The sequence below is a fragment of the Platalea leucorodia genome, assembly GCF_965183815.1.
Source record: "Platalea leucorodia genome assembly, chromosome: 5".
Classification (NCBI taxonomy): domain Eukaryota; kingdom Metazoa; phylum Chordata; class Aves; order Pelecaniformes; family Threskiornithidae; genus Platalea; species Platalea leucorodia.
In genome coordinates, this window is record NC_138827.1 from 12,113,351 (window position 1) to 12,130,280 (window position 16,930).

The following is a 16,930-nucleotide window of genomic DNA, read 5'->3' on the forward strand; positions in this document are numbered from 1 at the left end:
CATATGTTTTGGGTAACTCCCTCATCATTACTAAGATAAAATAAAAAGGCTTTAAGGTTTCTTTCACCAATCACCCCACAAGTTGGCAATTATATAGGATTACTAGTATCCCATAGACCTGAGCTACCAACAGCTATTTTATTCACTTGTGTAATGCATTTTATGGTAATAACAAAAGACCCCTTCAGGCTATTTTGTGGTCCATACAGATTTTGAAGGTGGGGGAGCTCTTATTTTTGTTTGTGTTTTGAGTGGGGGTGATGAGCAAAAGGGGGTTTGTTCTGCCAAGAGATTAGCGTGAAAGAATGAAATGAAATGTTTCGGTCTTGTTCAGTTCTAGTCTAATCAAGCCTACTCTCAAATTAATGAGCTCTTACCGGGGGGAACATCTCTCGATGCTGGAAGGCAGCAGTAAAGCTATGCACTTCTATTTCAAAAAAATGTAAAGCAATATCCTTTTTGGCTTCAGATAAAACAGTGAAAGAAGCATTTTTCATCTTTTAAGGTTTGATTTAATGCTACACTGACTTGCAGGGTTTGTGTTTATTGGAGGCATTTTTCTAGAGAGCTGAACAAATTGCCAATAATTTGAGGGTTAGTATTCTGATCTATTTTGGCTCATGGTGAATGAGAAGTGTAGAACAAGGAAGTTTAGCAAGGGAAAATAAATTCCAGTTATTTTGTGAAAAGGACTTCCTGTACCCTCTTCAGATCATACCAATCCTTCTTAAGTGCCATCTTCTAATAGCCTTTCCTTGTTCTTTCCTGAAGTTGTGGTGTGCTGCTCTGGTTAGCTACAGAAGAGTCATTCAGCTCTGGAGTGATGGTTCTTCCAGGAAGGGAGAAAACTTCCCTTAAAATGTATCATGCATCAATGGTTCACAAGACCACAGCCTGAGGGGCTCTTCCTGGGCTGGGATAAAGCACAGGCGCAGGTTTGTAGTGCCTGATGGCTGTAGATCTTGGTGTTGTGGAACAACACCACATGGGAGAGTCCTCTGTGTGCCAACAGATTCAGGTCACCTTGAGGTATTCCACACTGCTTGGAGCAAAATCCATACATTTTCTACAATAATAGCCACACACAGTTTTATACTACCAAAAGCTAAGGCTGGCAGATCTCATGCTTGCACAGTAGGAAATGCCCATTGAAGTCTCATGTGCAATTGTCATTTGCCCTTTTGTGTGCCCATTATAGAGCTTTTATGAATTATCTCAACACATGCTATTTTTCTCGCTTTATTCACCACAAAGAGTGGTTGGGGCTCACTGAAACCATGTGTGGTTTGTATTCTCTTGTAACCTCATAATTTCAACAGTGTTTTCATATCTTATCTACTGTTCTCTATATCCAAGCATTGTACTGAACCAAGGTGTGTTCATATATTCTTTGAGTTTCCAATTATATTGCTACTATAGTTTGAGACTATTCCACAAGCGTCAGTTAATCTTTACAACACCCATGTGAGATAATGCCTACAAGCATAAAGCTCAAACTTGTCATATTTTCTAATGTGTGTCACGTAGGGACTGACTAGCTAAATATACTGCACTTTGATAGGACTAAATTAGAGATGTACAAATACAAACCTCATTGGGGTTTTTGGAGGGTTTTGTTGTTGTTGTTTGGGTTTTTTTTGACAGGCTGGATCCTTCTGTGTATCAGGGGAATTTAGGAAAGGAGGAATTCACCATGAGTGAAGTCATATGGAAAGTTTTCTCTAAGTGATTTATCTAGCATCACATATGAGCTCCCTGGCAGACTCCAGGAGAAAATCAATGATTCTGGTCAGGGATTCCAGTCCCTCAACCTCACCATCATCTGTGTTCTTCACCAAGGTCCCTGCCTCATTTACTGTTTGCATTCCAGCTCCTGCGATGTGTGAGACAATGGCCTGGCTAACAACAGCCTCCTTCAGCACAAACCGTGATTCATTTCCTCAATATCATTCTCAAATAGCACTAGAGGCCAAAATGCCAGACACTGCAATTCAGTTCTTCTAAGGTTTGCTGACAAAATACCCTTGGATTATTTTTTTTAAGAAGAAAAATGAAAAAAACCAGAGCTTCCCACTGGTGGAAACCTACTGAGTTTCACGTACCAACCAGCAAGACTGGACTTTGAGAGAAACAAAGTATACCTCTACCTTTCGAGCTAAGAGAGGAACTGATATTGGTACATACGCAGCATTTTCCTCTGTGGGCAAGCCGTGATAGAGGATGAGGCAAATGAGTTGTCAGACAGTCTGCAAGGTGGCAGACAGAAGTGGAAAAATTGGCCTCCAAATTTGGAAAGGGATATAATGGCATCCCAAAGGCCTATTAATCCATCCAGTCTTTATTTTCTGCTGCTGCTGCATCCCAGCCTGCCTTTTGCTTCTCTTAGGTACCCACCAGCATCTTCATTTTGTCTTCAGTGCTGTAGGGTAAGTTCAGAGAGTGAGAGAAAGATTCCTTGTTCCTTACCCCATATTGAATTGTCTTCATCAGCCTCAAAGAGCACTTGCAAATGCATGGTCTGATTGTTGAAGCCACCATCTTCATGATCAGTATCATGTCCTCAAGAGTTTAACAGCTTGAGAATGTGCAGGCAGCAATGCTCAATGATTTCAAAAGTTCTCCTTTAAAAAGCCATATCCTGGTCCCCAGATGAGCTCCACAGCTCATTTTCAAGCTCCTACTCCAAAGCAAAACAGGACTGCAAACTTCTGGATGAAACAGCTGCAAAAAGTGTTTTAAAGTTGTTCAAATGATTTGTTCCTCGTGTTTCATCCCTTCGAAATAATGGAACTATTTTTGCTAGAATATTCCCCAAAATACTCAGGAATACACCCAGCGTGGAAAATTCCAGTAGAGACCATTACAGGCCTTGTTACCAACTCCTTGTAATTTTGCTAAACACCAACAGGAAGAGACAGGCTGCTGTAGTGATAGCTGCTGGTGTCAGCTCCATGTGGAATGACACCAGGAGCCAACATTGTTGAGTGATGCCACATTTTACTTCTGCTAGTGTTCAGAAAACAGAGCTTAGTAACTGGTAATGCGAATGACCACAGTTGTGTTTTAAATAAGTGGTTTTACACTTGTAATGAGCTATAAAGATGGAACTAAACAAGGAAATCTGTATGACAAAGTCATGGAGGGTTTTTTTCCCAGAAAGGATTGCTATGCTCAAGCAGCCTGGCTTTCTGCAGATCAAAGTCAGCAAACTAGAGCCTGAAAGCTCAAGGTGAGCTGTCTTCATGATGGGCTGCAGAGCAGGGACTGATTACAGCCAAGGCATGTTGGTGCAAACCAGAATTTAAGTTTATAAAACTTAAATAGGAGTGCAGCAAGACAGATGCAGTGTCAGAAAGGGCTGGGAACAGGAATTGGCGCAGCCTATCTGCAGGCCAGCATGAAGGTGCAAACATTTGTGGGATGTGGCAAATCAAAATGAAAATGTCTTTCAGCTAAAAGCCTCGCCAAAATGCAGCAAGTGTTCTTTTCAAATAAAACCTCCCTTTAGTTATCTACTTCAGCCACATAAGCTTTTAATTAGACCATATGCATAGTTTCATAGACAGCTCCCTGAAACTGGAAAACTCCAAGAAAGCTTTTCCAAAGTGAAAGCCGTATCAAGTTGCCCTTGTTCACAGCACGCCCTTTTCTAGAGAAAGAAGCAAATTCAAGAGTTCAAAGCACATGACAAACACCAACACACCTGAAATGCCTTAAGGGCTTATTATTATTGCTATTATTATTATTACTATGTCTTACAGCAGTCAAATGCGTTTCAGCTCAGAGATTCCAAAGTCCAAAAAAGAAAATCCAGCTGGAAGTAGTGTCACATCTTTCTCCTTATCTACCTTCTCTTCAGATGCCATCTGACACATTTTCATGCTTGCTTTCACGACAAACATGAATCATTCATACATAACAGTGTCACTCAGACTAGCAAAACATCTCTGGCTCAGCTTGCCCTGTAGCCTTTTTATGAGGCTGTCTATCACTCCACATAGTTGGCAATGGTGTGTGGACTACCACAGATCTGTTTCTGATCATATCTTCCAGTTATACTGCAAATGAGAACTCCTAATATGGGGCTATCAGCAGACAAATTGCTTAAGCCTAACAATGCCACATGAAGAAGTGTAAACAACTGGAATCTGCTCCATTTAAGCAATGCACAATGCTTGCATTGTGTGCCCCAAAAACAACTGGAAGGATCATTTCTGGATTTTTAAGCTGGTCTGTTGCCAAAGCAGAATGGAAAAGCACACAAAAAAGGGAATGTTTTAATGCATCCACTGACACCACTTCAAACTGAAGCAGGATCACAGAAAACTCCAGTACTTGGAAAAATCAAATGCTTTGCCCTTGAAATTCTCCCTGTGAAGTGGTTTTGGGAAGACTGGGAGGACTGAGAACAAACAGTAAACAGAAAAACATGTCACCCCTCAGAGTCTGGGTTTATTGGCACAACCAAATGAAGGTGCAGCTGGAAAACTGGTCATCCTACGAACGTTACCTTTCCTCCAGCTACCACAGCTAAGAGGAGCAGAGAGTGCTGCAGTGCAGATTGGCAGTCCTAGCTTCAACATCTTTGTTCTTGGCTCTCTCTCCTGTAGCACTGACGCTTCCCTGGCCATACTATTTTTGCTAGCTTAAATGTGTAGACTTCTTTATTTTTTCTTCTTCTGTCCCTATTCACTTCAAAACATGGGCAAAGAAAATTGGCTTACTCTCAGGTGACAAGCTGCGGAGTTTCATCCTCTCTCCTCTCCAAATTATTTAGGAGAGCACTGGAAGTAGAAGAAGGGGGCATGCTTTGAAGGAACCCATTGTAAGCTGCTGATATCCAGCTCCAAGAACTGAGAAAGGCATACTAACTTTAAGTCACCTAGATAGCACTAGCAGAAACTTCATTTGATGCAAGCTGGCTATGATATCCAGACTTCTCTTTCACCACAGGGCCCTCATTTGTGTGCTGTCTTGCCCTATGTTATTGTTCTTTTCTCTACTAGAGATGAGATGAGGGAAAAACTGAAGGTGTAGAGAGGACTATTCCACACCTACCTACAGGGGAGAATTGGAGGTTGAGATACTTTCAAGAAAAGTTGTCCTTTTTTTGCTCCAGAAGGAGGTTACCTATGTTTTTACATTTTAGGAAGACTGATATCATTCAGTAAGCATAGCACCCTAAAACAGAGAGGCATCCACAGTTGCAGGATGTGGAGTGTGAAGGACCTGGCAAGAGCCTGAAGAAAAGCACCTTTGAGGGATAAAAACATCCTCGGTTAATAAGGCTGTTTGTTTAGGCCTCTCTTGCTTGTTCTTTTTTTTTTTTTAATGACAACAGGTTGAAAGTCTTCAGTCACATCAACTTGGAAGCTAATCTACATCTCCTATTCAGAAATCCTTCCTACTATGATGTAGTTTGTGCAATCTGAGCTATGAAATCAAGCACTGTAGCTTTTTCCAAAAAGTCTTTTGCCATCCTTGGATGAACATGTCCCACTTTTGCTCCCTCTAAGAGATCAGTCCCCAAGAGAGAGAAAAAAATAAGCCTTTACCTCATGTACTGGCTGATGTTTATTGTTTCTTCCTAGTGGAGGAACCCTTGATGCTCCACACTAGTGTAGACACACCAGTTTTCTGTGCATGGAAGAAGGCTACTGGCTTGGAGCAAGATCTCAGAGGAATGATCAGTTATTTACTCCCCGTATTCACCCAAAACCAGTGTAAGAGTCTCCCAAGGAAACTAGCCAGTAGTTTCATGAAGACAGTGGTCAGCCAGGTGACACCTGGTCTGCTGTCCTCGGGTCTTTCCCCTGCTGTGGCTCTCCATAAGTATGCTGCTTCTGACAGGGTTCACTTGGGGACGTTTTGCTTGCGAGCCACCATTCCTTACTTGTTATATAGCATAGAGCAAATTCTTGCAAAGAAATGTGAAAAGAAGTATTCTTGATTGTGGTTAGGAATCACAGGTTGTGACCCCAGGAGAAAATGTCACACCTTCAATGCACTTTACTTTTGTAAAATTTAGAAAGTCTTGTGCATCTATCTATCAATCTTGAATCTGGAAGAGGGAAGCTTTCCATAAAATATGAACTGCGGCATTTGAAATAAACCAAAGTGAAGTTAGAATCCAAAAGACTGCAGGACTCAGGGAAATAAATGGGTTGCTTGATGAATCAACACATTGTTTTCTTTTTGGGGATCTTTTATACCACTGATAATTTTGCTCCTGAACAAAATGAAGCAGGGAATTGAAATTTCATTGCACAGAGATTTGGGTATTCCAGAAGTTATATCATTCCCTTTCAGAGCAAAATTTATTTTCTTTCACATGGAAAACTTTCACTTTGATAGAAATTAAAAGTTGTGTTTCACTCATGGCTGTTTTCTAATTTAAAGTAATATATAATGTAGTATCGATTTTTAAAACGATGCAATTTCAAAAGAAAATAATATATCTGTGTTTTTTTTTCAACTATGGAGCTAATTTAAGATGTTTCAACATTATTGGAACTTTTTCATCACTTTTTTTGAAATGAAATTTCCCCAAAAGCAACATGAGCTCACAAACTGTTTTATTATTATTATTATTTTAGCGCTACTGCATTTTACTGATGGGAAAAAAAACCTTCTCCATCGAAGTTTTTTTCCAATGAGTCAAGTAGGAGCGTGTCTGAAAATCTTTCAGATGGAAGATTTATTATGTATCATTGGGAAAGAAAGTTACTCAGGGCCAAATTCTGATACAAGCTGGTTTGTGCAAATATACTGAGCTCCAGCCAGTGAAAATGAAGCCTTTTCAATGTACTTTGAGCTCCTAAAAAAGAGAGGTACCCAGTAAAAAGGGTCAAAAATGTAAGCATGAGTATGTGCATGTGCACACACATATGTTTACGAACACAGCCACTCTGTTACTGTTCCTGGCACTCAAGAAAATCTTTCTAGATCACTTTAGAAATATATATGTTCCATGTGAAGGCTGATACCCATATAATTTTTCAGGTATTTTTATTGGCTTCCACTTCTTTAATGTTATTTTTAAAACAGATTTTTTTTTTTTATCTTGTGAGAGGGAATTTTATAATCCTATGACCAGATATATCAACTAAATTTTGATACTAATGAGCAAGACCACATTTGCCAAGAAAATCAGCACGTAGCTTGCCTGTCACTAAGAGCTTCCCCACAGGACTGTTATTAAATGTTAAAAAAAATATTCACTTTATGGAAGCACGACAATTTGTGGATTACAGAAGTGCCCAAACCAACAAAAGGGTTAAGGAAGTTGTGGTAGAAGTATACCAGCATGTTTCTTGAGTACAATTAATTATCCTCACTACAACAACTTTTATTTTTAGGAAGATGGTAAATAGAAAGATGTCTATGTTGCCAAGATTTAGAAACCCATTCAGCCCAAAGGTTGTCTGAGAATGTTTGCCTGATAATATGGCTTTACAGACAAAAACACTGTGATGTGTATCAAAATATTGCAAAGGGGTAACTGCTCTGCCAAAATGAAAGCCAGTCCTAACAGATGTGAAGCACAACAAGCTGGGGTGTTTCAGTCCGTTCCTATAAACAAAATGCAATGGAAAGAGGTTGCATAATTAACCCATTGCCCTAATAAACAGTATTTAATATGCCAACTATTTAAAATTAAACTGCTCTCAAAAGCAGCATTTTTATTTCTCATTTTTAATTTTGTTCAAAGCAAATAAAGTCTTGTCTGCGGTATTGCCCTAGGCAATGACATTGACTGTTCCAAATGTGGCTTTTTGGCCAGATTTACAATGTTATGGAATGACCAATATTATATTGCTGTTTGAGTGACCTGGATACAACTGAGAAACACCCAGCACTCATCTGGAGTGGGGAGCAACGATGACTTAACGCTCTCCTTGGGCCACCTGGATCCTGTCAAGTGCAGACATAAATCAAAGCAACCTCCACGTGACAGAGGCTTGTCCAGGCTGAGACTAGGTCAGTTCCACTCCTTCAAGCAAATTAAAACTAAATTGTAAAAAGTTGTGGTGTTATTATTTGTTTTGTAGTAGCTCCTAGAGTCATTTCAGCATGCAAGCAGAGGAAGTCACAGTCCAGGAGAGTCAAACTCGTCTTCTTTCCTGTGATTTGGACTCATCTGCACCTGCAGCCAAATTTCTTGAGCAAGTTTAGCCTCAAGGCACAGGCCTGGCCTGCACTTCAGATGTAATATTGACACTACCACAGAGGACAAACAATTTGCCCATTTTCACACCACAGACTGGTGGCAAAGGCAAGGACAGGACTTGGGGCGCCAGAAGAGTCAGTTATTAGGCTCTGCCCTGGATCCCAATGCCTGCAGGGAGAACAGTGTTGCCAGTTAGACAGATATGAGCTTTTCAGATGAGACTGAGTCTAACTGAGAGGAAGACTTCTGCAGGTGGCAGAACTTCAAAACAGTACCTCTCTACATGGAGGAAAGCTTCTAGTTCAGGAACCACTTGACAATTACACAATTTTTAGTCTTCCCTAACCTATCCAAGACAGATTGTAATAAACACTCATATGACATATACATTTCATTTAGAGCAGTAAATATTTATTCTTCTAGAGGTCCAGAGTGAGCAGCACTGGATAACTGAAGTTATTCCTGTATGTACAAGCAGTCTTCTCCTACCCCAACACTACCACATGTTTACTTCAGCTCTGACATGCAAGACCACCCTTCCATATTTATCCTCCATTGTGGCCATCGTGTGAGTAGAGAATGCCAATCACTCCTAACTGTGTGGAGCTTGTGGTAGGACTTGTGTTGTGGTGGCAGCTATCCTCTGCAGTCAAGGAAAAAATTATCCACAGGTGGTCTCTAAAAAAGGTGGATTTTGTGGTAGGTGGAAGAATGCTTGGCATTTTTCATATTCAAATGGACAGAATTGTGGTTGAATTTCTGTATAAAAATGGCAAAGTGAAAGATAACAGCAACAGGTAAAACTACTGAAAATAAAGAAGACGTAATTGCCCATTAACACATTTTCTCTCTTCACTGTTGGTGGCTAAGAATCATCTGTAAAAATCCGTAAAAAATCCACCCCCTGCTGTGGAATTCTGCATTATTTTTTATTGGCTCCTATGCAGTCCTTATCACCAGCATATAAACCATTTCGCTTCTGAAACATCATAAAATTGCGGCTATTAAAGCCCTGGTAATTAAAGCTCATTTGAGATGGAATGGCCACAGAGTCTGTAAGCTGCATGAGAAAATTCCTAAAGCAGTCTTTTACAAAGAGCTTTGATCAGAAACTCTTTCCAGATATGGGCAGCTGAAATGTTATAGAGACAATCTCAAGGCAATCTTAATTCATGTAACATTGATTTACTTAGGAGCTCATAGCTCAAAATAGGCTTTGATGGCAATAGCTTATCTCCTCGAATCTGATAAACTCTGAGGACAGATGTATTGCTACAATTAACATAAAGTATATGCTGCAGAAAGCAAGGAGGAAAATAACTAGGCTAAGAAAACAGGCACTCCTTAATGCCACCTCTCTTACACTGTACACATCATAGCCAGGCTCCACGTTAATTGTAGGACTCACAAGTAAGTTCCAAGGAAAGAAATGTATACTGGGAGGCTCCCCATCATGTCTGAGCTCTTTCCAGAGGTGATTTTTACAGCCTAATTAACATCTGTCACCAGTCTCTTCTCTCATCTCTTCTTGGGGAAGAAAGCTCTGCTGTGGCCTTGTGTTTTGTGAGGCCGGGGGCAAACTTGAATCATTAGACTGGATTTCTGAATTGCTGGTTCAGTGTGATTTTGCTGTCTATTTATATTTTAAAAGTCCAGTCATTTGGAGAAGAAACTGAGGACATCTGTGATGAGGCTGCATTCCTGTAGAGATTCATCCCACCCTTTCAGACCCTCCTGAAGAAAGCTCTCCATTGTCCTGCAGAGACAGGTCTGGTAGAGAAGATGTCCCATGGTGTGGGAGTTGTCACTCTTCATTGTTGTATATTGAGTATCCCAGGCACAGGCTATTGGTCTAGGGTTTGGACTCGGTGGGAAGGTGAAGGAAAAGTGAGGCTGGGAACTACACTAAGACCATAACAACAATCTTACCAATGCAAAGTAATGCAAGGAAGGCGGTCCTGTCTGTGGAAGTCTCCCATAAGACAGGATGAAATGCTATCTGAAAACCAAATGCTAGTGTCTTCTCTAACAAGAAAATTCTTTAAAAACTCTTCTTAGAGGAGTCAGCAATGGTCAGAAATTGCTTCTTGGAGCTATCCCTCAAAACCACATAAATACAATCAAACCACAAGTTACCACTCTGTCTAGCTCCCTTGATGAAAATAACATGAGGGTGAAAAGCAAAGCATTTCCAAGTGATCCGTCGAAGGCTGCTTGTGCCACACCATGTCACGGGGAAGGACACAGCAGGAGCAGAGGTGCTGCTTCTCCTGCGTTTTTCTCATGACCCGACAAAATGGGTGCCATTTGCAAGGAAATGTCTACTCAAAGAAAGAAGGTGGGAGAAGGGAACATGAAATAACATGGCAATTCCACAAAAGTTCTCAGATGCCTATCTTGGCACTGGCCCAGTGACAGTCAACAGTTGATGGGTGTTTAGCAAGGCCGGTTGAAACCTGGAATTTCCCTTTGAAGCCAGGGACATTACAATCTTCTGATTTTTTTTTTCATACCTTGCTGGAAAAAGAAAATGGAGAGTTGAAATTTCCTATGAAATGGAAATCCTCAGTGATTTTTCTCTGATAGCATCAGAACATCCTATTGCAAAGATTGTTTCAACATGCCTGCAATCTTCACAAGGTCACAATGCTTCACTTCCATGGAATTGTTTACAGGTTTATAAAAACACAAATTCAACAGGAATTTTTGAGTGAAAATGCAATCTTTTGTTTTCATCAAAATGGTGATTTTCAGTAACTTCCCCCTAAAAAATCAGTCAGTTTGGCCATAGCTTTTCTTCATTGAATAAGTATACTCTATTGGAAAATTTCCACAATCTCAAGTCCATTTCCAGTTAAGCCTATGCAGAGGAGATTTGCAAGTGCTTACATGTTTGCAGGAGCTGCGCCATGGACATATCATTACAGTTCCAAGTTGTTTAATCTTTTGTCTAAATATAAATAGACGAGTGAATATCAGTAATTTCCTCCATCCCTCTAGCTGTAGGGAGTTTATCTGTGCAAGGGAAGGCTTTAGGATTAGGGCCAGTCATGGGGGCTATTTCCAGGCTATCTGTTCAGGAAGGCTCATGAGCTGTTCAAAGATAACACCCTGTTCATATTTGGCCTGATCAGCCGTGCTCCAAAGGGCATCCCACATCAAACCGCAGCACTGATTTAAAGAAAAAACAGCTCAGCTGTTCTGTGCCTTACTGCTTCTGGTGCAAAATGGGAATTTTCCCACGAGGCTGAACTGACTGAAAGGGCCTCTTTCTTCCATTTGGCTGCTTGGGCCAACCTTCCATTTCTTTCATTCCCTGCTGGTTTGGGACCTGCTGGTGAGCAGAAATCACCTTTTCGCCATTTACCTGACTAGTCCAGTAAAACTGGAAGCTGTGGTTGGCTTTCTTCAGGACAGATCTCCTGGAGTTTCATGCCAGTTTACAGGAGCTTTTGCTCCTATTGGCCATGGTCACTGCTCTTATCTTTTCCCTTAAGTGTTAGCAATGTTTTTCTTTTCATCAGAAATGTCTTCTTTTTCTCCCTCTTGATCTCTGGTGGGTCATTCGCCTACCAAATATTCAGCAAAAGGGTGAGCATTCATCCTGATGAACTTGGATCCACATTTCTTCCCAGTCCCACCACTCTCCCCATATGACCCCAGTTTCTGCTTTCCCTGTCCAAGTGCTATAGCTAAAAAAAACAACCCCATCATGGTGGCTAGCTGACATAACCAGATAAAGACGACACAGACACAGCTCATAAGGAAAACTTGGAAGGGAAGCCCTGAAGTTTGGATTGCACCACACAGGAAGTTAAACATTATCAAAATAAAATACACCCCCTCCAAAAAAAACGTTCCTATGGGATCTCGTTACCCCCATAAGGATTAAAACCTGTGCTTAAGCTGGGCAACTCTCCTGCTTGGTAGTGCCATAATTTAGAAGTTTGCGGAACTACAGCTATTTGCAGTTGTTAGACTGAAACGTCCTTTCATCTCTGCAATCTCATTCAGTTCCCTAGCATTATGGGGATGCAGGCAAACCACTATAAATAACTGAGCCTTTTCATGTCAGCTGGTACAAATACCAGCCACTTTGAACAATCTGACCTTTCTTCAGGATTCTGACCAATCTGCAGTGGAGGACGGCTAATATCTTTCAGGATTTTCCATGGTTAAGGTATATATAAAAATTGCTAGCTGTTTGTGTGCACACCAAATGCTTTCTGGCTTGTTTAATCTGGCTGTGACACTTTGTTCTGTGGTTAAAAAAATGAAAGTAACGTCCCAGTTAATGATTTTTGATGAAACCCATTATTCTCACAGCTATTTTTAAACACCACGGAAGGCAAATCAATCTAACACACCTACAAGACTAATATTTTAATGAACTAACAGAGACAGTGGTCTAAAGCCATGGTATTTTTCCTCTGAACTCTTGTTTTTAAATGAAACCCTGTGAGGTTACCTTGGCATTCCTTTGCATGAAGAAAGTAAAACCTAGAAAATAAATTGCTGTTGGTGTCTCCTGAAGTTCATATTCAGCTTTAAATGGAAAACAAAATAGAAAATGGCTTCAGCTTCATAATTAGCAAAAGCTGATGAAGGATGTTACTGTAGAAGGTATTAAATGATTATGAGATTTCCCCTTCTTACACACACCTGTTAAATGGAATGTGATAATGCCTCATTAATATCTTATGAGAAAAGTCAGAGGGGATGTATCCTTGATCAAGAGATATCCATTTCATACTTACTGCTATAGTTCATTCTGGAATATAGGACGAATCTTGCCTCTGTGAGAAACTGAAAATATTGACCCTGTTCTCAGTCATTGTAACCAGAAAGCTAATGAGAAAAGGTTATAAAACACGGAAAATAATCTAGACTGTGGCTTTCTTCCTAGCTTTGCTAGAAGCTGTACTGAAATATCAAGAGAATTTTTCATGTCTGGCATCCACCCATTCATTCACGCTGTAGCTGAGAGGTTCATCCCCAGCTGCCCCATTTATAGGAAGCACAGCAAAAAGAATCACAGTTTTCACCCACTGGGAGAAACAGCTTAGGGAGGTAAAGCTTGGAAAAATACTAGACTGTTCACAGAGTGAGGCATTACCTGACAGGACCAAGAGTGGCAGTATCTAGCTCACCAGATTTGTTACGTTTCTTAAATCACTTTGCAATCCTTCATGAGCATAGTGCATCTCAACTATAGATGTTCATTTGTTTCAAGATAACAAATTTCCAAAATATATACATAGAGCAGAAATGTATCTTGGTCTAAAATACATTTTAGACTTTTACCATGCCCTTTCTTGGGGTTTGCTCTCTTCCATTTTGCCCTTTTGCAGCTTAAAGACAAGTTCCCTGTTTTTACAGTTAGTTGAGAAGCTATGTACCTAACAGAAAATACTCAAGAGCACAGAGCACAGGTCCTCATTCTGTAGGATCAATATATCCGGTCTGGGACTGCAAGATGAATTCCCTATCCTGTCCTTATATCAGCTCTTAAGTTGCCTACAAATAAGCAAAGCAGTGTGATGGTGAAAGAGTATTTGCTTACTTGCTGTTGCAGAGAAAAGCTGGAGATAATGAAGTTATTGCCACCTTATGAAAGTATATGCAAAAATATATTGTCTTCAAACAAGTAGATGCTGATGTGAAATTTGAGAAGCCCTTCACTGGTTTAAAAATGCAATAGATTTGAAGGACATCAATGAGGAAAGGTGAGGAAGGACCAAAGGGAAAGACATCAGCTGGAATACTTCCCTGCCTCCCTGCATTGCTTTCCCAGCTCCCCAAAATGAGCAGGCAAGTTCTCCCACATCTTCTGGGAAAAACTCACAGAGAACCTCAACTCTCCACTGCACTGGGCAGTCCACAGCCAATGCAGCCACTTATTTCTTAGTCCAGCTCTTCCCATCGAAAATGACCTTGCTCGCAGCTATATATTGTGCTTGAGCGAGTGGCTGTGTTTTTATGTTTTCCCCTTTGCAGTGAATAGACAAAATTTTCAGAGGCATTTCTCAGGGACTGTGCTGTCACTGCAGCTCAAGCCAGGAGCTGTAGCAGGGAGCACAGAGCGACCCCATGACCAGCATTAGCAGTACTCACTCTATTAAAGGCAGCCCTCAGAAAAGGAGAGAGTTACTGAATGTCAATTAAAATGCTTCAGTGATTTAAGTGGGTAACTTCCATGCACCGCTTTGTAACGCTACACCCCTCCGTCTCCAGTTAACGGGCACTGCTCTTACAGCAGCCCCTAGTAGGTGAATTTATGCAACAGCATTGACAGTGACCTTAAGGAGGAATCATTAAACTATTCTCCTCGCCTGAAGTTTGTAACTCTACCTGCTTCCTCTGCAGGAGAGGTTGAGACAAGGTGGGGAGGGAAGGAGCAGCTCATTGACCACCCAGAACAAAGGAAGAACCTGAAATTACTTTGTTAGCATTGATTCTTCCTGGTGCATATCCTAGGAGAAAAGCGAGAGGAAAAGTTTAAAAAAGCAGGATATGTGATACCTGCAGTGGATAACAGTTTACTAGTGTCTAACAGCAGAGCCAGAGGGATCTTGCTCCCTGACAGAGTGGGCAGCACTCTGCAGGCTGGCGCAGCTCCGGGTGCAAGCAATGCTCCTCCACTGCCACTGCCAGGAAGGACAACGGGGCCCTTGTTCTCACCCGAGCCACTGTTGTCCTGGCGATCTATGGGCCACTGCTCCACTTGCAAGCTCTGTCCCAGCAGCCCGCGGCCAGATGTACCACCAGTAACCGGCATGCCGAAACGTGGCAAAAGGCTGGGAGGTGACATCCTGGCAGCCAGCACCAAGCCAGTGGACATTTCAGCAGCTGTGCCTGTAAACTTAGGGGAAAGGATGACTTTTGTCACTTGTCTCATCTCAGACAGGCTGCAAAGTTCAGCTGAAAGCTTTTAATGGTTCCTTGATGCTGAGCCTGCAGATAGAGAAAGATAGAGAGCATAATAAACTTTCAAAATATGACCTAACTGCGTAACACATCAAATGTGTATCTTAACTGTATCCAGTGGAGCTGAATGGAAACAAACACACCATTTCAAACCAGACCACACACAGCAAGATAATGCACATGACTAATTTTGATGACTGATTTCATACAAATAATGCACCAAGATTAGTAGATGCACTGTAATATCCCTTCATTCCACTCCTTTAATTAACTTTTGATTGAGACTCCAACTGGAAGTGGCTAATAAAGTGTTTGCTTTTTACTACTTAGATTAAAAGTACATCCTGTCCTTACCAGAAATAGTGAGAAACTGCATGAAACTTAGGGAATAGGCTGCTTAATGCCATTCAAAATAACACCAGCATTATAGCTCTTTTAGCTGGGTGGCAAAGGAAGAAATAACAGGTGTAGACAAGGAGTGGGAAGAGTACAGTATTATGGTTGCTACACGTTGTAAATTGCTATGGGAACCAAACAGTTTTGTTCTAGATCAGTTTTGCCACCTACACAAAAGGGGAATAAGACATAGATAACCCTACAGCTGAGTTCTGTTCTTCTGATGTCTGGCAATGTTTAAATGAACTCATGAAGGAAGTGTTGAGTAGCGAAAGACAAATGACCTTTTCCATCTGGGAAAGGTCTTAAAATCTTAAAGCTGCAATGCCTGTGTTTATCAGAAGAGCAAGAAGGGAAAATGCAGGTGAGGAAGAGAGAAGCCAAATCCATGCTATCTGAATTCAAAGAGGATGGCAGGATTTAAAAGAGCTAGTGACCTTCAGGAAATTGATCCCGGTGCTGATGGATCACTATATATAGGATGCAAACTAATAGGTCAGCTGTTGCCTCTTCACTGTAGAAAAGGTAAGATTTCCTACCCCCCCAAAGACAGAAACTTTAAATGGCTTTGAATGAAGCAATTTTAACTCTTATTACACCATCCCCAGGGATTTTCAAACTCTTTTGCAAATAAGGCAGGCAGGTAGGGCAGATAAGTCCACCCATCCTGTCATTACTGATGGAAAAACTGATACACAGAGATGTGACATGACTTGTCCCAAAAAACTTCCCTAAGAGGGACTCTCATCGCTTGCTTCTCAGCTATGTGATTAACCACCAACTACCTTCCCTTTTGGACAAGTTTCATCAGCTTTCACATTGGAACTGTGCAGAACCAGAGATTTCACATATTTTTTTAATACTAAGCCATCAATTAGTCCAGGTTTACTCAAAACAGCGCCCAGGGTCTCTTTATAGGTCTATAAACCTGAGAGGACCTATTTGTGATCTTGGGCTGAGATTCAAGTTTTAAAGAAACAGTGAAACTGGGGTAATTTTTTTCATTACTTCAATTTTCATACTTAGTTCTCATATTCTACATTTGAAAGTGCCTGCAGGGCTTGCGTGGAAGGCAACTTGCAACTCTTTCTCTTTCAGCCTTGATCCCAAATTTTGACTCTACTAAGGCTGGCAGCCCCTCCATACAGCTTTTGTAATACTAACATCTCAGATATTATTTGGATTGGACCTTCCAAGACACATTAGCAATCAAAGGCACATTTACGAGAGCCATCTGTAATGGGTATTGCCCCTCTGTCACACCATGGTGTAGGAGAGCAAAATACTACAACAGCAGTATCAAAGCTGGATAGGGGAAGCTGGTAACAGCAAACAGAACAAGAAAAAATAAATAATAAAAGGATTACCCACTGCATGGAAAGCTTCCCAAGGTTCAGTATGACTGTGGGAAAGAATTCATAATCCCAGGTTTCATTC